General features: G+C 36.2%; 1 protein-coding gene across 3 annotated transcripts in view; it reads right to left on the bottom strand.

Annotated features, from left to right (window-relative positions):
* Positions 1-21,103, bottom strand: part of VPS13B (vacuolar protein sorting 13 homolog B) — a 778,894-nt gene that overhangs the window by 273,515 nt on the left and 484,276 nt on the right. The gene's annotated exons all lie outside the window — the stretch shown is intronic.

Raw genomic sequence — 21,103 nt, 5'->3', positions numbered from 1 at the left:
TATCTGGGGCTGAAGGGGATAGGAGAATTGGGAGGTGATGGTTAAGGGGTAGGGGGTTTCTCTTTGGAGTGATGAAAATGTTCTAAAATTGATTATGGTGATGTTTGCACAATTCTGAACATACTAAGAGTCAAAGAATTGCATATTTTAAATGGCTTAATTGTATGGTATGTGGATATCTGAAAAAACCTGTTAAAAATATAAAGTCAATAGAGTAGACAAAAAAGAAACTACCATATCTCGTTTTATTGTATATCAAAGAAGAATACCCACAATTATCTTAAAGGTTTTTAAAGTACTCCTTTTTCTGACTACATATTTTTGTGAGGCTGGATTTTTCTTCCTGTACATCAACCAAAACAAATACTGCAACAGATTGAATACAGAGCAGATATGAGAATCTAGCTGTCTTCCCTTAAGCCATACATTACAGAGATCTACAAAAAATTATGACAATGCCAGTAATCATTTTTGTATTCAAATATATAATTACTTCATAAAAACTGTTATTTTAAGCTGGGGCAAATTGCTACAATAGTGTTAACACTAACCTTCAAATTTAAATTGGATACACAATAAGCAATCTCTAACACTTTCTCTGTACCATGTGTTCCCTCAAAAGATACACTTAGGATTTTTGATGTATTGTTTGACTCTGGAAAAGATGCCTAGGTTTGTCTGAGTTTGGTAGCTTGCTGCTGCCTTTTTGAGTCAGTAAGAATATGTCATTGGTCATTATCATCAAGTGGAAAGAAGACAGAGACCATATTCCTATGTGGTTGTGTTAGGCAGAATAACGGCTCCCTGAAGATGTCCATGTCCTAATCCCCAGAACCTGTGAACTTTGACACAGCAAAAGGGATTTGGAGAAGTGATTCAGGTAACAGATCTTGAAATGGGTAGATTATACTGGGTTATTTGGGTGGGCCCAATCTAATCACATGAGTTCTTAAAAGCTGAGAATTATTCATTGCTGTGGCTAGAGAGATGCAATGACAGAAGAAAGGTTATAGAGATATGATTTAGGAAGGATTTGACTTGCCACTGTTGACACTGAAGATGGGGGGGGGGGAAGCATGAGCCACGGAGTGTAGGAGGCTTCTAGAAGCTAGAAAAGGCAAGGAAATGGATTCTTCCCTAGGACCTGCAGAAACAACTAGAGCCCCGCTGACACCTTGATTTTAGTCCAGTGAGACACTTGTATCAGACCTCTGATAACAGAAGAGAAAGATAATATACTTGTGTTGTTCTAAGCTATTTAATGTGTGGTAATGTGTTACAGCAGCAACAGAGAACTAATACAGTGGTAATGTCATTTTTCATCCAAAACTGGTTGAGGGGTATTTAGCATAAAGTTAATAGGAAATTTCAGCTTCAAATACTCTTCCTTGCATAGGACATTTTTCGAGGCCCTGAACCTAATTTTATTGATTTATTTTTTTGAATTTTATTTTTATTTATACAGCACCTGAACCTAATTTTATATTTGTAATTTGTTCTTTCTAAAAAGGATCAACCTCAGATCCCAGAAAACCTATATCCACCCCCTGGAAAATGCTAAAAACAATATTAGAGGAATTTCTCCCATAGAAATACACTCAAATTCCACAGGTTCACAAATATATTCTAAGATTATTTGGGGAAGGGGGAATCTAGAATTCATGTGAATATGGTTCCATGAGGAGAGAGAAGCCTTGGGAAAATAATGAGAAAGATGGGAAGTTAACTTCAAAAAATAGTTTAAGAGAACTAAAATTAATGACTGAAAAAAACTCTGCTAAATTACTGAGAGGAAATCATTTAAGCAGAAGCAACATTTTGAAGTGATTATACCCAGAATTAGAGTACCTATACATTGACAAAGAGAGTTTAGACTCATTTCCTTCCAAATGGCTGAAATTTCAGAAGAACAGAAAAAGAAATTTTTTGGGTCACTTTTAGACAGAAATTACTCTAGTCATATCATAGAGAAATTGAGACTTGTAATCAACTACCAATAAATAAAGAATAAATTAGAAACTGCCTTGCCGTGAGTGTTGCTTTTTCTTAACTATCTGGTTGTTCCAACTCATCTCAACAAACAGGCATTTATTTCTAGGAGAGCAGCACGGATTACCACTGGAGGTCAGTCTTGGGCTTTCCCTCAGGTCATCAAAGACACCAATGAAAGATTAGAAAGGGAAGTGAAGGTCAACAGCATAGTCCAAAGCTCTCATTCTGCAGATGGAGATACTAAAGCTCTAAGAGAATAAAGAAATGTTGGCATATAAGGGATTAACTACAGTTGCAATCTATACTATTAATTGATTTTTGAAAATTTTCAGTGTTAAAGGCACATCTATTAATCATATATCTCCGAAATGAAGAATAGACAAATCTCCAGTACAGAAGAATTCCAAATGATTTATGTAGATATTCCCCCCTCAACATCAGACAAATACAGATTAAAGGACATTCTAAAAAATACCTGACTACTACTCCTCAACACACTTAAGGTCATCAAAAACAAGGAAAATATGAGAAACTGTCATAGTCTAAGGAGCCTGTGGATACATAACTAAATGTAATAAGGTATCCTTGGATGGGATCCTGGAACAGAAACAGGACATTAGTAAAATGTTCTTAGTAAAAACTGAATAAAGTATAGACTTTAGTTAATAATTATGTTGAAATATTGGTTCATAAATTGTGATAAATGTCCGTACTAGGGACATTTGTCATTGATAATAGGGAGGCTGGGTGCAGGGTATATGGGAACTCTCTACACTCGTTTTGCAACTTTTCTGTACCTCTAAAACTATTTTAAAATATAAAAAATATTTTTAAAGATCTATACATTTCAAAAATCAGTAAAACCTTGTAGTAATTTATTAGTATCTGAATCTCCCTTTTCTTTTGGCTGCCAGGAAGTTAAGAGCCAAATCTGAGGTTCAGTCCTTGTGGCTCCAGTTTATATTGTGTTTTTGTTTCTCTGGTCTTAATTTTAGAAATCTTTATATTTTACTATTATTTGTATGCATTTTTGTACCTCCCAATTTATATTTACTAGGTAAAAAATTAAAGTTTCAATAGAATAAGCAGCTTCCTGCCCCCCATCTCAAATTACTGAGCCCTGTACCATTCCTTAATAGATGCCCTTACATCCTATTTCATGGAGTAAAATATCAAATGAGCACCTCCTCAACTCCCAACTCTGTATTACTAAACTCTTAAATCTTCTTACATATGTGACCATCCTTTCTTTCTTCCCTTCTGTTACGTTAGAAGAGGTGTCAATCCCTCTACCCTTTATTCATAGGGTATTGTTTTCTCCTTATTTTAGGAATGTTACACTATTGATTTTCCCTTCTCATCCCATACATTTCAACCTTTCTTCTGAGTCCTTCCCACTGACATTTAAACATACTTGCCTCTTCCATACTTAAAAATAAAGCCAATAAACAAATAAATAATAACCCTCTCCTGAACTTTTAAAAAGACAATACTTCAACATTTTTATTTGGGGGCATATATGAAATAATCAGATGAGTATTCAAGAGCTCAAGAAGGTGCAAAGTGCAGGGAGATCCCAATCTGTGGCCTTTGAATTCACGAAAAGCTGATGCCTATATGCAAATGTGTAGCAGGAGAGTCACTGCCTTTTGTCATGCAATTTTGAACAGCTGGGAAAAGAATGATCTAGAGCCCTATCTTTCCTTTAATACATGTGCTGAGATAAACCAGCCCATTTATCATAATTTTATTCCAAAAGAATAATAATGAATTAGCTATAACCTATTTTCCTAGGACTTTCCTCCTTCTATACATCCTTTCAAGCAAATGCAGAGTTAGCCGAGTACTGGCCTTCTTCCTCTTCCTTAAATCAGTACTTCAGTTTGGACTCTCATCATCTGGATTACAGCTAGAGCTTCCAGTGGCCTCCCTACCTAACCCATCTGCCACTATTCCAAGTGTGAATCTAATGATGTCATGATCTTGTTTTAAATCCTTCAATGGCTTACTATTACAATACAATAAATAAACTTTATATAAGAACAAATAAGGCCTGTATAAACTAGTTTTTGCTTAATTCTCCCTGTTAAAACACTCACATCCATACCAGTTAGGTCACTGAACTACCTCTGACAGTACTTTTAACCAGTACATTCTCAGGTGGGGTGAGGGAGGAATAGCCTGGTTTTGATACTTATTAGCTATGCAAACTTGTGCAAACTATAGGACTTTCTTGAGACTCAGTTTCCATTTCTGTATAGTTTGAAAAACAGGCCCAAACTCAAAGGGTTATTGTAAGGAAAAAAGGAGTTAAGCTACATAAAACATTTAGACCACCTGCTACATAGTGAGCACCCAATAAGTGTTAGCTGATGTTACAGATTCTGGGTAGCTACCTCCATAACAGACACTCTGACATTAATGTAAATCACTGTTGCCAGTGGATTCTTGTGTTTTCCAAAGCTGTGTTACGAAGTGGCCAAACATTTTTAAGCCAAGTTTACTGGAATATAATTTGTAAGCAATAAAACTCACTCTTTAAAACATACAGTTAAGGGGCTTTGGCAAACGTATACAGTTGTATAACCATCACCACAATCAAGATATAGAATATTTCAACCACCCCAGTGTACTTTCATGTCTTCCAACAGTGTATTACTGAATGGGCCAATTTTTAGAAAGAAAGGTGTAAAGGCACCTATGGCACATTTGGTGAAGTCCAGGAATCTTAAAAAAGGGTAGAAAGAAGATTATTTGATTTAGGTTTTGGTGCTTATTTTGTATATCTCTATACTCTGTGAGAGGTTTTTTAGTCACTTGCTGCAGAAAAACTCTGATGAAGAGCCAAAGGTCTAGAAATAAGCAATTTAAAAATGCATGAAATCTTAGATGAGAATTATATATATTCCCATGGCTCTGATGTTAGTATTTTTTTAAGGCTGATTCTTTTTTTTTTTTTTTTTTTTTTCAGTACGCGGGCCTCTCACTGCTGTGGCCTCTCCCGTTGAGGAGCACAGGCTCCGGACGCGCAGACTCAGCGGCCACTCTGCGGCACGTGGGATCTTCCCGGACCGGGGCACGAACCCGTGTCCCCTGCATTAGCAGGCGGACTCGCAACCACTGCGCCACCAGGGAAGCCCAAGGCTGATTCTTTTATATAAAAGTAACTGAAAGCCCAAAAGTTTGCTTGGTAGAAAAGTACGAACTGTCAGATAGGAAACCAAGCAAATCATCGACCCTCAGTTATTTTGAACAGCTAGCTCATTTATATTTTGACTCAGAAGAGACAATAATGTATTAGTTATAACTTGTTTTCCTAGTGCTTTCACATTATAGATGAACATTTTTGTAGGTCATGAGGAATATGGTATTAAAAGACAGCACTGGAAATTCGAGAAAAATATGTGAGAAAGGAGCAATTATCAAAGAGACAGAATTCAAAGTCAGAGAGAAGGCATATAACTTAGCACAGTCAAGAAGAAATATAAATATGGTACAGAGAGAGGAGACCTGGGGAGAAGCACAGATGAGAGGGGATAGCAGTCTTAAGAGGACAGGAGCTGATTAAAGGTGGAGCTGGTGCTGGAGCTAAGGGACCTGTACCTTTTCTGACCAGCTTGACTATAACTTTTTTTTTTTTTTTACTGTAACTTTATCATGCTTCATAGACAGTTGGATATAGTGCTTTTTGTAGTTCTTAATTCTTTAAATAGTTGTAGAGAACCCAAACACAATAAATAACAGCAAAATTCTGAGGGAACAGAAACCTTATATTGGTGGAAATATCCATTATTTTAGAAATGTGAAGAAACATCGACTAAATACTGTATATTTTATGATCATTAAAGTAATTTTTGTGTAAATGAGATTTTCCTTAAAAAAACATAGTTTATGGCTATCAAAGACAGTATAAGAACAGGTACCAAGCATTCATGGGACAGGTTACCAAGTAAGTCATTACCAGAGACTGAAACGAAAGGAGTGCTAAGGAAGTGCCTAAAAGCAAGTGGTTAAGTGGAGGAGGAAGAGGAGGAAGGAGAAGGCAAAGGAAGAAATACTCAATTAGTGTTATAAGTTGTCCACATTCCTCTCCAGGATCTGTAATGTGTGCATCAAAGAACCTCCACCTTCAGATCCCCAATGCTGTGGTTCTATTCTTTACTCTAAAAATATGGTTTTTATTTTGGTACAAAAGTTTTATTTACTCTAAAACACTGATTTGAAAATGAGCATGTTACTCCTACGTACACTACCTCTGTAAGTAGGCTTAATAAGGTGATTACTTGCTATTCAGGAATAACAGAGTAATTACTGCAGCCAAATGAACATAACTCAGGGCAATCTTAGCCCTCTCACCCTTCTATTTCATCAGTTTAAAAAGTGTGTTCTCAATAAATGAAATTAAAAATTCTCTAGAAGGAGTCAATAGCAGAAAAACTGAGGCAGAAGAACGGATAAGTGACCTGAAAGATAAAATAGTGGAAATAACTACTGTAGAGCAGAATAAAGAAAAAAGAATGAAAAGAATTGAGACAGTCTCAGAGACCTCTGGGACAACATTAAACACACCAACATTCGAATTCTAGGAGTCCCAAAAGAAGAAGAGAAAAAGAAAGGGACTGAGAACATATTTGAAGAGATTATAGTTGAAACCTTCCCTAATATTGGAAAGGAAATAGTTAATCAAGTCGAGGAAGCTCAGAGAGTCCCATACAGGCTAAATCCGAAGAGAAACACGCCAAGACACATATTAATCAAACTATAAAAAATTAAATACAAAGAAAACATATTAAAAGCAGCAAGGGAAAAACAACAAATAACACACAAGGGACTCCCCATAAGGTTAACAGCTGATCTTTCAGCAGAAACTCTGCAAGCGAGAAGGGAGTGGCAGGACACATTTAAAGTGATGAAAGGGAAAAACCTACAACCAAGATTACTCTACCCAGCAAGGATCTCATTCAGATTCAATGGAGAAATTAAAACCTTTACAGACAAGCAAAAGCTAAGAGAATCCAGCACCACCAAACCAGCTTTACAACAAATGTTAAAGGAACTTCTCTAGGCAGGAAACACAAGAGAAGGAAAAGACCTACAATAACAAGCCCAAAATAATTAAGAACATGGTAAGAGGAACACACATATCGATAACTACCTTAAATGTAAATGGATTAAATGCTCCAACCAAAAGACATAGACTGGCTGAATGGATACAAAAACAAGACCCATAAATATGCTGTCTAAAAGAGACCCACTTCAGACCTAGGGGCACATACAGACTGAAAGTGAGGGGATGGAAAAAGATATTCCATGCAAATACAAACCAAAAGAAAGCTGGAGTAGCAATTCTCATATCAGACAAAATAGACTTTAAAAGAAAGACTATTACAAGAGACAACGAAGGACACTACATAATGATCAAGGGATCAATCCAAGAAGAAGATATAACAATTGTAAATATTTATGCACCCAACATAGGAGGACCTCAATACACAAGGCAAATGCTAACAACCATAAAGGGGAAATCGACAGTAACACATTCATAGTAGGGGACTTTAATACCCCACTTTCACCAATGGACAGATCACCCAAAATGAAAATAAATAAGGAAACCCAAGCTTTAAATGATACATTAAACAAAATGGACTTAATTCATATAATTCATAAGACATCCTATCCAAAAACAACAGAATACACTTTCTTCTCAAGTGCTCATGGAACATTCTCCAGGATAGATCATATCTTGGGTCACAAATCAAGGTTGGTAAATTTAAGAAAACCGAAATCGTATCAAGTATCTTTTCCAACCACAACACTATGAGACTAGATATCAATTACAGGGAAAAATCTGTAAAAAATACAAACACATGGAGGCTAAACAATACACTACTTAATAACCAAGAGATCACTGAAGAAATCAAAGAGGAAATCAAAAAATACCTAGAAACAAATGACAATGAAAACAGGATGACCTGAAACCTATGGGATGCAGCAAAAGCAGTTATAAGGGGGAAGTTTATAGCAATACAATCCTACCTTAAGAAACAAGAAACATCTCAAATAAACAACCTAACCTTACACCTAAAGCAATAAGAGAAAGAAGAACAAAAACACCCCAAAGTTAGCAGAAGGAAAGGAATCATAAAGATCAGATCAGAAATAAATGAAAAAGAAATGAAGGAAACTATAGCAAAAATCAATAAAACTAAAACCTGGTTCTTTGAGAAGGTAAACAAAGTTGAAAAACCACTAGACAGACACATCAAGAAAAAAAGGGAGGAGACTCAAATCAATAGAATGAGAAATGAAAAAGAGAAATAACAACTGACACTGCAGAAATACAAAGGATCACGAAAGATTACTAAAAGCAACTATATGCCAAAAAAAGGGATAACCTGGAAGTAATGGACAAATTCTTAGAAAAGCACAACCTTCCGAGACTGAACCAGGAAGAAACAGAAAATATAAACAGACCAATCACAAGCACTGAAATAGAAACTCTGATTAAAAATCTTCCAACAAACAAAAGCCCAGGACCAGACGCCTTCACAGGCGAATTCTATCAGACATTTACAGAAGAGCTAACACCTATCCCTCTCAAACTCTTCCAAACTATAGCAGAGGGAGGAATACTACCAAACTCATTCCATGAGGTCACCATCACCCTGACAGCAAAACCAGAAAAGATGTCACAAAGAAAGAAAACTACAGACCAATATCACTGATGAACATAGATGCAAAAGTCCTCAACAAAATACCAGCAAACAGAATCCAACAGCACATTCAAAGGATCATACACCATGATCAAGTGGAGTTTATCCCAGGAATGCAAGGATTCTTCAATACACGCAAATCAATCAATGTGATACATCATATTAACAAATTGAAGAAGAAAAACCATATGATCATCTCAATAGATGCAGAAAAAGCTTTTGACAAAATTCAACACCCATTTATTATAAAAACCCTCCAGAAAGTAGGCACAGAGGGAACTTACCTCAACATAATAAAGGCCATATATGACAAACCCACAGCCAACATCGTCCTCAATGGTGAAAAACTGAAACCATTTCCACTAAGATCAGGAAAAAGACAAGGTTGCCCACTCTCAGCGCTATTATTCAACATTGCTTTGGAAGTTTTAGCCACAGCAATCAGAGAAGAAAAAGAAATAAAAGGAATCCAAATTGGAGAAGGAGAAGTAAAATTGTCACAGTTTGCAAATGACATGATAATATACATAGACAATCCTAAAGATGCTACCAGAAACTACTAGAGCTAATCAATGAATTTGGTAAAGTAGTGGGATACAAAATTAACGCACAGAAATCTCTTGCATTCCTATACACTAATGATGAAAAATCTGAAAGTGAAATTAAGGAAACACTCCCATATACCATTGCAAGAAAAAGAATAAAATACCTAGGAATAAACCTACCCAAGGAGATAAAAGAACTGTATGCAGAAAAGTATAAGACACTGATGAAAGAAATTAAAGATGATAGACACAGATGGAGAGATATACCATGTTCTTGGATTGGAAGAATCAGCGTTGTGAAAATGACACTACTACCCAAAGCAATCTACAGATTCATTGCAATCCCTATCAAACTATCAATGGCATTTTTCACATAACTACAACAAAAAATTTCACAATTTTTATGGAAACACACAAGACCCCGAATAGCCAAAGCAATCTTGAGAAAGAAAAACAGGGCTGGAGGAACCAGGCTCTCTGACTTCAGACTATACTACAAAGCTACAGTAATCAAGACAGTATGGTCCTGGCACAAAAACAGAAACAGAGATCGATGGAACAAGATAGAAAGCCCAAAGATAAACCCACACACCTATGGTCAACTAATCTATGACAAAGGAGGCAAAGATATACAATGGAGAAAAGACAGTCTCTTCAATAAGTGGTGCTGGGAAAACTGGACAGCTCCATGTGAAAGAATGAAATTAGAACACTCCCTAACACCATACACAAAAATAAACTCAAAATGGCTAAAGACCTAAATGTAAGGCCAGACACTATAAAACTCTTAGAGGAAAACAGAGGCAGAACACTCTAAGACATAAGTCACAGCAAGATCCTTTCCGACCCACCTCCTAGAGAAATGGAAATAAAAACGAAAATAAACATATGGGACCTAATGAAACTCAAAAGCTTTTGCACAACGAAGGAAACCATAAAGAGGACAAAAAGACAACCCTCAGAATGGGAGAAAATATTTGCAAATGAAGAAACTGAGAAAGGATTAATCTCCAAAATTTACAAGCCGCTCATGCAGCTCAATATCAAAAAAACAAACAACCCAATCAAAAAATGGGCGGAAGACCTAGATAGACATTTCTCCAAAGAAGATATACAGATTTCTAACAAACACATGAAAGAATGCTCAACATCATTAATCAGTAGAGAAATGCAAATCAAAACTACAATGAGGTATCACCTCACACCAGTCAGAATGGCCATTATCAAAAAATCTACATACAATAAATGCTGGAGAGGGTGTGGAGAAAAGGGAACCCTCTTGCACTGTTGGTGGGAATGTAAGTTGATACAGCCACTATGGAGAACAGTATGGAGGTTCCTTAAAAAACTACAAATAGAATGACCATATGACCCAGCAATCCCACTACTGGGCATATACCCTGAGAAAACCATAATTCAAAAAGAGTCATGTACCACAATTCACTGCAGCTCTATTTATAATAGCCAGGACATGGAAGCAACCTAAGTGTCCATCGACAGATGATTGGATAAAGAAGATGTGGCTCATATATACAATGGAATATTATTCAGCCATAAAAAGAAACGAAATTGAGTTATTTGTAGTGAGGTGGATGGACCTAGAGTCTGTCAGAAGTCTGAAAGCGAAAAACAAATACTCTATGCTAACACATATATATGGAATCAAAAAAAAAAAAAAAGGTCATGAAGAACCTAGGGGCAGGACGGGAATAAAGACGTAGACCTACAAGAGAATGGACTTGAGGACACAGGGAGGGGGAAGGGTAAGCTGGTACAAAGTGAGAGGGTGGCATGTACATATATACACTACCAAATGTAAAATCCATACCTGGTGGGAAGCAGCCGCATAGCACAGGGAGATCAGCTCGGGGCTTTGTGACCACCTAGGGGTGGGATAGGGAGGGTGGGAGGGCGACGCAAGAGCGAGGGGATATGGGGATATATGTATATGTATAGCTGATTCACTTTGTTATAAAGCAGAAAGTAGCACACCATTGTAAAGCAATTATACTCCAATAAACATGTTTAAAGAAACCAAAAACAAACACAAAAAACCGGCATTAGGGTAAAAACTTGGAAATCTGAATAAAGTATGGAGTTATGTTAGAAAAAAATAAATAAATGAAAATAAAGAAATAAAAAGTGTGTTTTTTTTTTTAAGAATTGTAGCTTCTGGAAACAATAGGTGATATTATATGCTACAGCAATTTCAAATCCTAACTGAAATAAACTGATACTGTAAAAGAATATAACATATTCTATGATGTTAGAATAGAAGAAAAGGTAACGATAATATTCACATCTGAAGATCACACATCAACTATTAGTGTGTTAATACAGTTGAATAGTTCAGTCTAAAATGGATCTGAGCTTCAAAGCACACCTGTTGAAGTCATTCTCTAGCTCAACTAACTTCATCTACTCTCTACTGCCTACTACTACTTAAAACATTTCAGCCTAGTATTCAAAGCCTTTCACAATATGTACCCAACCTGTCTCCATCAAACATATAGCTAATCATCAATTTCTTCCAGTTCTTTTGATATATATGTGGCATACATCTTATTTTTTTTATTTCTATGCACAGAAATAGGACTTCCTATGAATTAAGGAATTCATTTATTAATTCATACTGTGAGCATTTATTCAGCATCAAATTCTATTCTGTGCTCAGTACTTTCCCTGGGTTTTATCATCTCCACCTCAGAATACTGTAACACTGTCTGTATCAGTTAGGATTGTGTTTGACCTCATGTAACAGAAAGCCAAATATTAGTGGCTTAACAACTTACGTTTATTTTCCTAAAGTCCAGGGCTGGTTGCAGTGGCTTCATGATATCACTCACATCTCAGGATCACTTTATCTACCCACTTTGCTACTCTTAGTGAATGGCTTTTGTCCTCATGTTTGTCATCACATGGTACCAAGTGGCTAGTCACTTCCACTGTTGTTATTCCGAGAAGGAGGAAAAAGAACATAGAGACTTTCCTAGAAATCTGTAGAACATTTCTCTTTATGTCTCATTGACTAGAACTGTGTCAAGGGAGTCAGATGATGTCAAAGACTTTCTCTTTCTTTCAGCTTTGCTTATTTCTGTGAGTTCAACTCCTCTCTTTTGACACAGATTTCCTTCATGAGATAGTAGTGAAAGAGAAGAGTGAGACAATGGTCAAAGAAAGCTCCAATATGACTACATCTGAACTTAATGATTCCTAGCAGAGAGGGCTTATTCTTCCCAATGTTTTCATATGAAACACTGCACTTGCCTGAGTAGTGTGCCCATATCTGGACCAATAACTGGGCAAAGGGGATTGATACAATAATTAGTCAGGAGACTTCCCTGGTGGCACAGGGGTTTAGAATCCACCTGCCAACGCAGGAGACATGGGTTCGAGCCTTTGTCCGGGAACATCCCACATGCCGCGGAGCAAGTAAGGCCGTGCACCACAACTACTGAGCCTGTGCTCTAGAGCCTGCAAGCCATAGCTCCTGAGTCTGCGTGCCACAACTACTGAAGCCCACATGCCTAGAACCCGTGCTCCACAACAAGAGAAGCCACTGCAATGAGAAGCCCACACACTGCAAGGGAGAGTAGCCCCCGCTCACCATAACTAGAGAAAGCCTGCGCACAGCAAAGACCCAACACAGCCAAAAATAAAAATTAATTAATTAATTAATTAAAAAAAAATAGTCAGACCTGTGTTTTATGTCTACCCTGTAATGGGACTCTTTATCAAAACTGCATAAAATAAGAGCATGTTGTTTAGCCAAAGGAAGGGGAGTCCTATTAGCAGATGAAAAGAGTAAGAAACACTGGACAAAGACAATATTTGTCCCTATATCAGCACTGAACAATTTGCAAGATAACATTATTTCTGCCATGTTATATGGCATAGAACTTCAGGATATGTTCAAAGTATTGAAGAGAGCCAAAGCTGCTTTCTAAGGAATATCCTATCTTTGACTACCAGGTGACCTTGAAGCCGCTGTTGCTGAGGCTGGCAATTGTACCCCAATATTCATTATCCCCTTTTTTCATGGTAAAATAATTTTTAGCAAGGCATATGGCCTTGTATTAGAAAGACTACATTTCCAGCCTCCCTTAGAGCTAGGTGTAACCACATGAATAACTTCTGGCAAATAGAAAGTGCTGAATGCAACTAGTTATGTGCATGGATGTGTGTGTATATGTGTATGTATGTATGTATATACATATATATAGTCATGTATTACGAGTTATATAGATATCAATATATACATTGATCTAGATCTAATTATTTGTTTATTAGTGTCAATCTTCATATCACTGAATATATGAGCACTAGAATATGAAATCAGAAACTTCACCTCCTTTGTTTAATGCTGTCACCCTAGTATCCATAGTAGGGTTTTTTTTTTTTTTTTTTTTTTTTGCGGTACGCGGGCCTCTCACTGTTGTGGCCTCTCCTGTTGTGGAGCACAGGCTCCGGACGCGCAGGCCCAGCAGCCATGGCTCACGGGCCCAGCCGCTCAGCGGTATGTGGGATCCTCCCGGAAAGGAGCACAAACACGCGTCCCCTGCATCAGCAGGCGGACTCTCAACCACCGCGCCACCAGGGAAGCCCCATAGTAGTTTTTGACACATAGAAAGGGTTCAATATTTACTGAGTAAAGAAGCAGGTCACTGTTCTCTGCCTATTCAACCCCAACTTCTCCATGAAGCTAGATCTCTGACCACCTAGCCTAAAGTCTTCTCTTCTATTCTGAATACTTGTTATAGCACTAATTTTCCATAGAGCTTATTTGACACTTTTTGTTTACTGCTCTGAGTTCTTAGTTGTAAATCCATTTGTCTATGTTGTATTTTTCAACCATATTATAAAATCCTAGAGTGCAGGGACCACAATATGTTTATTTTTCATACCTCTATCAGTCTGTAGCCAGTATATCTGGTATAGAGTAAGCCCTCAATGAATACTGCTGAAAAAGACTAGGACAGACAGTTTAATAGTGCCTTAGGAAAACTTACTGTATTCACTGGATTTCTGGTCAAGAAATCTATTGAGTTGGCCAAAAAGCTCATTCGGGCTTTCTCCTAAGATGTTACAGAAAAATCCAAACGAACTTTTTGGCCAACCCAACATATGGGATAAATATTAGTATGGCTGGAAAATTAAAATTTGTCTTGTTTTCTTGATGTTTAGCATCTACCTTGAAGTAACTATGGCATGTTTCTCTCTAAGTGTAAGCTTATCAGGAGAGAATTGTACTATTTCTAACATTTACAAGGCCTAACTAGAACTGAGACAGGTGTGATAGCTCAGTGTACCTAAGAAGTCCTGCCCTTGGAGAGAACAGGTAGTGAAATACTTAATATCTTTTCCAGGTCTAGATTTTAAGAAATTCAAGGTATTTCCTCAGAGGCCCTCTTGTCCACTTAAGGCTCTGCTTGAATCCACATTTTATTGGAGCCTGGGTTTATTGCCTGGTTACAAGTAGTCGATCCAGGTGCCTCTGAAGGGAAACAAATACTCAGCATAGTAACACTGATGGCAAGTCACCACATGCATGTTATCCAATATTCCTATCTCCTTTTCTAAAGGAGAAAGGTTACAGAGGTTACAGAAATAGGTAACCTCTGAAATGGCCTCTCCCACTCATGTCCACCTCAAGATAGAAAGCACTGAGATAGACCAGAACGTCAACATCCTCTCCCGAATCAGTCTTATTTCCTGCTTTCAAACCCTACCTCCACTCACATGTGTTCTCAAGGTATATTAGCCTCTATTTTGCTCATCTTGCCTAAAGTTCTACTCCAGAAAACATCTGCTTCTACACCACCACTCAAAGTCCCTTCCCCTCTTCTTTACTCTTTCTTAAAAAATACTTATTTAGTTAGTTAGGCTGCGCCAGGTCTTAGTTGTGGTGTGCGGGATCTTCTCTGCGGCATGTGGCCTCTTTAGTTGCGGCATGCATGTGGGATCTAGTTCCCTGACCAGGGATTGAACCCAGGCCCCCTGCATTGGGAGCATGGAGTTGTAGCCACTGGACCACCAGGGAAGTCCCCCCTCTTCTTTACTCTTAAGTTCCTAGTTCCAACGACTCCTAGCAATCCTTAGGTTGGTCAAGTATGCCTTGTAAGAATTTTTCACCATTGACAAAAAACCAAGAATTTCCATTCCTAAAATGAAGCACAACTCCAAAGCAGATACTTTCCAAGCTAAAATAATAATACTACCAAAAACAACCTTCGCCACCGCTCCTAGGGCATATACTTAATCATAGCTCAAAAAAGTCCAACTTATATATTATATCCTATTTTATAGCAAATTGTGAAAACACAGATGTAAACTATATTAGGCATGTATAATAAGTTCTATTACAATATTTTTCTATACTATTATACTGTTTCTATATAGGAACTCAAAATACCTAATATTTTAGAATGGTGGGATAAAGATATTGGCGGTTTTACTAATTTATATTCATAGGAAAAACATTACTTACTTGATACCCTATAATTTCCCACTCTACCAGTAACCTCAAAAATCACAACCTACTCTCATCTGGCTCAGTTGTGTCAAGTGTGTAGCAGGTCTAGAGAACTACTGGTCCAGAAAGGAAAAGGCAAAATGAAGACTTCACGAAAAATGGTTCCAAGGGTAAAAACAGAGTTGACATTATTTTATAAGTTTCAAAGTGTGAAAAATTAAATTGCCAGGCATTATGTAGAGTTACTGGTGAGGGTTTGGGGCGGGTTGGAGAGAATGAGGGAAGAGGTAGAGATTTAAAAAAAAAACAAAAAAAATGAGCAAATAAAAAGAATGTGGCAATGATTAACTTTAAGAAAAACAGAAGACTATAAAGAGAGGAAATATAATCACATCATATTACTTCACTAAGCAATGAACAATATTTACATAGTCTTTATAATGAAAACAATTCATACTGACTTTAAAAACATGATATAAGAATACTGGGAAAATGTAAGAGTGGAAGAGAAGTGTAAAAGGGACAGAATCTTCACCTACAGTAAACAGCAAGTGAATAGGTAATACTAAAATGAGTAAATCAAGAGATGGTAGTCTATTCATTTTATTCAGAAAGGTGGGATAAATACTAGAAGACAAGGCTTACAGAGTTAAAAATGGCTAAGCAGGATGAAGTGGGGATGTCAGTGAGTGTACTGACACTATTCTGATATATTTAGTTTAGCAACATTTGGTTGTTAAAATTCATGCACTACTTCGATAAAAGTAACATTGCATTATTAAAAAAATTAAGCGTTTCAAGTAAACAGGCTAGTTTTAGAATCTTATCTATACTGTTTATAATTTTATAGAGTTCAGATAGGTTACTCAGCTTTCATCTCAGTTTAAATCACTCTGATACAAATTATAATCATTCTATACAAATTATCTTTTTTTATGGTGTATTTTTGTTTTGGGGGTGACTGCAACTGGAATAAAATGTTAAAAAAGTAGAAATTTTTGTTTTATTTTTTAACAACTCCTTATAATGTCCTGCATGCCAATAGCTTTAGGAATACTTAAAATGATGTTTAGTTTCTTTTTGATATCATATAAAAATGGTCTGCATTATTAGCCCATAAACAGACTTGCACAAATTAAAATACTTTAACTCTTCATTTAGTCATATTCTCTTTAAAAAGTTTCCTGACATTTAGTGGTACATGTAACTGAACTATCTCCCTTGTTAATTCTTCTTGCATGAATGTTATGATTATATTACTAACAACCACTTTTATATAATTGGGCCTTTATGGGACCTAGAGCACTTTATAAGAAGGTAAAGAATCTTCTAAAGAGTAAACCAATTTTGCCCTGCTAAACATTGGGAAAGAAACCAAGGATGAGTAGTAGAGCTCTATTTTTGGAGAAAAATTAGAATTGTACATTTAGATTTGACTATGAAGTTATCTAGGAGGTTAACTCCCACCTCATGTAAATGGCAGGGAACTAGAATGTAAGAAACCCAAATAACATTCCTGTTGTACTAGTACTATAGAGACAGATGTTATCATAAAGACATGAACTATAGAATAAAATATAGAAGGACATGTACTTTGTAATACAGAATTAATTTTGGCTTTTTGAATACTAAATGTTTTTTCTCATGTACTTTCTCAGCCTATCGTAATATGTATAGAGACAAAAAAAAGGTTAATTTAAAATAAAGAATTGAATATTCTGGGAACCAGCAATCATGGAAGTCCTAACACTTGAAGGAAACACTGAAAACCAAAGTGTACAAATACAGGCTGCTTGATCACTAAGCAATGAGTACATTTTTAGAGCAAAAATATTGGAAAAGTTTGAATCAACATGGGAGGCAATTTGCTTAAACCATCAGCTGGTCATTTTATTGCCAGAAGTGCTTCTCTTTTAGCTATATACTTGAAAGTTTTATTATGTGTTAGCTGTCTATATAATTAAAATTAATATTAAATATTGGTTCCAGTAATAATCCTTAGATTGTTTCACTGTTTTCACTTCAATTTCCAAATATCTGTCCATCTTTCTTCCCCTTTGTTAACAGTGTAGATATGCTTCCTCTACTAACAAAATCTCCTTTTCATGTTCTTGAATAATTTTTAGAATTAATGTTTCAAAAGAAACCTTGTGAAAAACTGTTTGAAAATATTAACACCATCAAAAGTAAGCAGGAAAAAAGAAATAATCAGAGCAGAAATCAATGAAATTGAAAACAGAAAATCCAATAAAGCAAATAAAACTGAAAGTTGATTCCTTAAAAAGATCAATAATATTAATAAGCCTCTAGCCAGGCTAACAAAAAAAATAAAAACAAAAAACCAGCAAACAAACAAAAAGCCAAAAGAGAGGAATCAAATTACTAACATCAGAAATGAAAGAGGGGACATAACTACAGATTCTATGGAAATTAAAAGAATAATAAAGGAATACTATGACCAAGCTCACAAATTTGATAACCATTTCAGGAAAATGAACCAATTCCTTGAAAGACAGAATCTAACAAAATTCACATAAGAAGAAATAAGAGGACTTGAATAGGCCTACATATATTAAAGAAATTGAATCATTAATTAATAACCTTCCAAAACAGAAAGCATCAGGCCTAGATGGGTCACTGGTGAATTCTATCAAATATTTAAGGAAGAAATTATACCAATTCTTACAATATCTTTATGTTCTTAGATTATCAGATATGAGTTGTGCTACTCATTTATGAATAGAAAAACATTCTTCTAGTTCACAGAAAGTCTTATTTTTTTAATATTGAAATTTCACAGACATACCCCACTGAGGCTGGGGATAGGACCAAATTGTCTTCAGAGAGTCTGTACTTTTTTTTCAGTTGTGGTAGACACATAAAATAAAATTTGCCATCTTAATCATTCTTCAGTGTATTGTCTCTACTGTATTTCAGTATATTGTCTGTACTTTTAGTATCATCTCCAAGAAGGAATAAGGACCACAGACACATTTTTAAAACAACAAAAACAATCCTAGCTCATTTATGGAACTGTGAGGAATGACTTGACATTCAGGTGAGAGTTGTTAGAAATCTAACTCTGAGTGTGCCTTATTTACTCAAATCAGACCCTACTAAAAGGCATTAGAAGCAGGTAGGTAAATAGCAATCAACTTGCTAAGTTCTATAAATTCCTAAAACACATCAGAAATCTGTGAGTTATACCAGTTAGAATGGCCATCATCAAAAAATCTACAAACAATAAATGCTGGAGAGGGTGTGGAGAAAAGGGAACCCTCTTGCACTGTTGATGGGAATGTAAATGATACAGCCACTATGGAGAACAGTATGGAAGTTCCTTAAAAAACTAAAAATAGAACTACCATACGACCCAGCAATCCCACTACTGGGCGTACACCCTGAGAAAACCACAATTCAAAAAGCGTCATGTACCACAATGTTCACTGCAGCTCTATTTACAATAGCCAGGACATGGAAGCAACCTAAGTGTCCATCAACAGATGAATGGATAAAGAAGATGTGGCACATATATACAATGGAATATTACTCAGGCATAAAAAGAAACGAAATTGAGTTATTTGTAGTGAGGTGGATGGACACAGAGTCTGTTATACAGAGTAAAGTAAGTCAGAAAGAGAAAAACAAATACCATATGCTAACACATATATATGGAATCTAAAAAAAAAAGGTTCTGAAGAACCTAGGGGTAGCACAGGAATAAAGACGCAGATGTAGAAAGTGGACTTGAGGACATGGGGAGGGGGAAGGGTAAGCTGGACAAAGTGAGAGAGAGTGGCATGGACATATGTACACTACCAAACGTAAAATAGATAGCCAGTGGGAAGCAGCCACATAGCACAGGGAGATCAGCTCGGTGCTTTGTGACCACCTGGGCGGGGGAGGGAGACGTGAGAGGGAGGAGATATGGGGATATATGTATATGTACAGTTGATTCACTTTGCTATAAAGCAGAAACTAACACACCATTGTAAAGCAATTATACTCCAATAAAGATGTAAAAAAAAAAAAAAGAAATAAAAAAGAAATCCGTGAGTTAGATTTCACTGACATGATAGATTCATAAAATTGGCAAAAATAATATAGGAATTTGTTTCCAACCCAACTTGCTTCAAGGACTTCATTGAAAATGCCATGGGGAAATATTTTTGCTCTGCTTATTTTCATATCATATATTTATATTCTTACGGATTGTCTAAAATACATTGGGGAAAAAGTCAATATTTTGAAGAGTATACAGCTTTATAGTCCTTTTAGAAAAGATACTGAGCAAACAAATCATGGGTGGTAAAAGATGATATAGTTAGAGAATTTTTCTTTATGAAAGTTAAAAGCTTTATCATTTTTAAATAATTGAAAAAATAAAGGTGATTCAGACTAATGTAACAATTATAGTACAGCAACCACGGCAGAATGAAAAAAGCACTGATTTGAAAGACTTAAATTAAAACCTCAGATCCACCATTTTTTAGTTATGTGTGTATGATCTCAGACAGGTCGCTTATTACCTCTGAGTCACAATATCATAATCTGTAAAATGGTGATAATGTTTACATGTACCTCACGGTGTGGTTGTAATAACATGCTTGAAGATATATGAGTTAACTTACATAAAAGTACCTGGCACGCTTGCTTAGCATCAAGTGGCTCTCAGTGAACACCTCCTCCTTCCCTTCCTCCTTAATAGCACGTAGAGCCTTCTGCATAACTCATGACAAAAATATAAGCAATGCCTTTTTCAAAGATAAACAGTTTCTTCACTGGAGATTTTATAAAAGATTTATTCTAAGTACAGATATGATTATAGAAGTAAGGAAACAAAAAGCAAAGAAAAAATATTTTGAGAAGCATCTAACAAGCAGCTTTCTTTGTTTCATGCTGACATGCTTTGTGGTTACAATGTAGGCTTCCAATGAACACTGGATCAAAATTAAAATTCTAGGCAGGCATTCCAGTTTTTTGATTGTGTCCATTCTTCACTGAGCATGGGAAACGAATGCTTTAGAAGTTATTTATTGAAGATATTCCCACAGTACTCTCACAAAGCTCACTTCCAAAAGAGGCCCTGTCCCTGTAATGTATCTGAGTAAGTGAAAGCTACACCAGGTTTTGTGCACTGCACTTTAAAAATTGCAGCAGGGCAATAAAATCATGTTTTTAACAGAGGCTTTTCTGGGGCTGGGCCACAGCAATTTTGTGAAGGTGCATGATAAATTACAGGGAACGAGACCAAACAAATTTCAAAAATAAAGAACACCAATCCAAAATGATTTATGCCCATATTATGAATAAAATTAAATATAGAATAACTAGCAGAAAGCATTTAATTTTTGTTTTCCTATTATCAATGTAAAGTTGGC

Source organism: Aethalodelphis obliquidens, unplaced genomic scaffold (assembly GCF_003676395.1).
Source record: "Aethalodelphis obliquidens isolate GAN/ISIS:26980383/991018 unplaced genomic scaffold, ASM367639v1 scaffold39, whole genome shotgun sequence".
Taxonomy (NCBI): Eukaryota; Metazoa; Chordata; class Mammalia; order Artiodactyla; family Delphinidae; genus Aethalodelphis; species Aethalodelphis obliquidens.
This window is presented reverse-complemented; position numbering and strand designations above follow the sequence as displayed.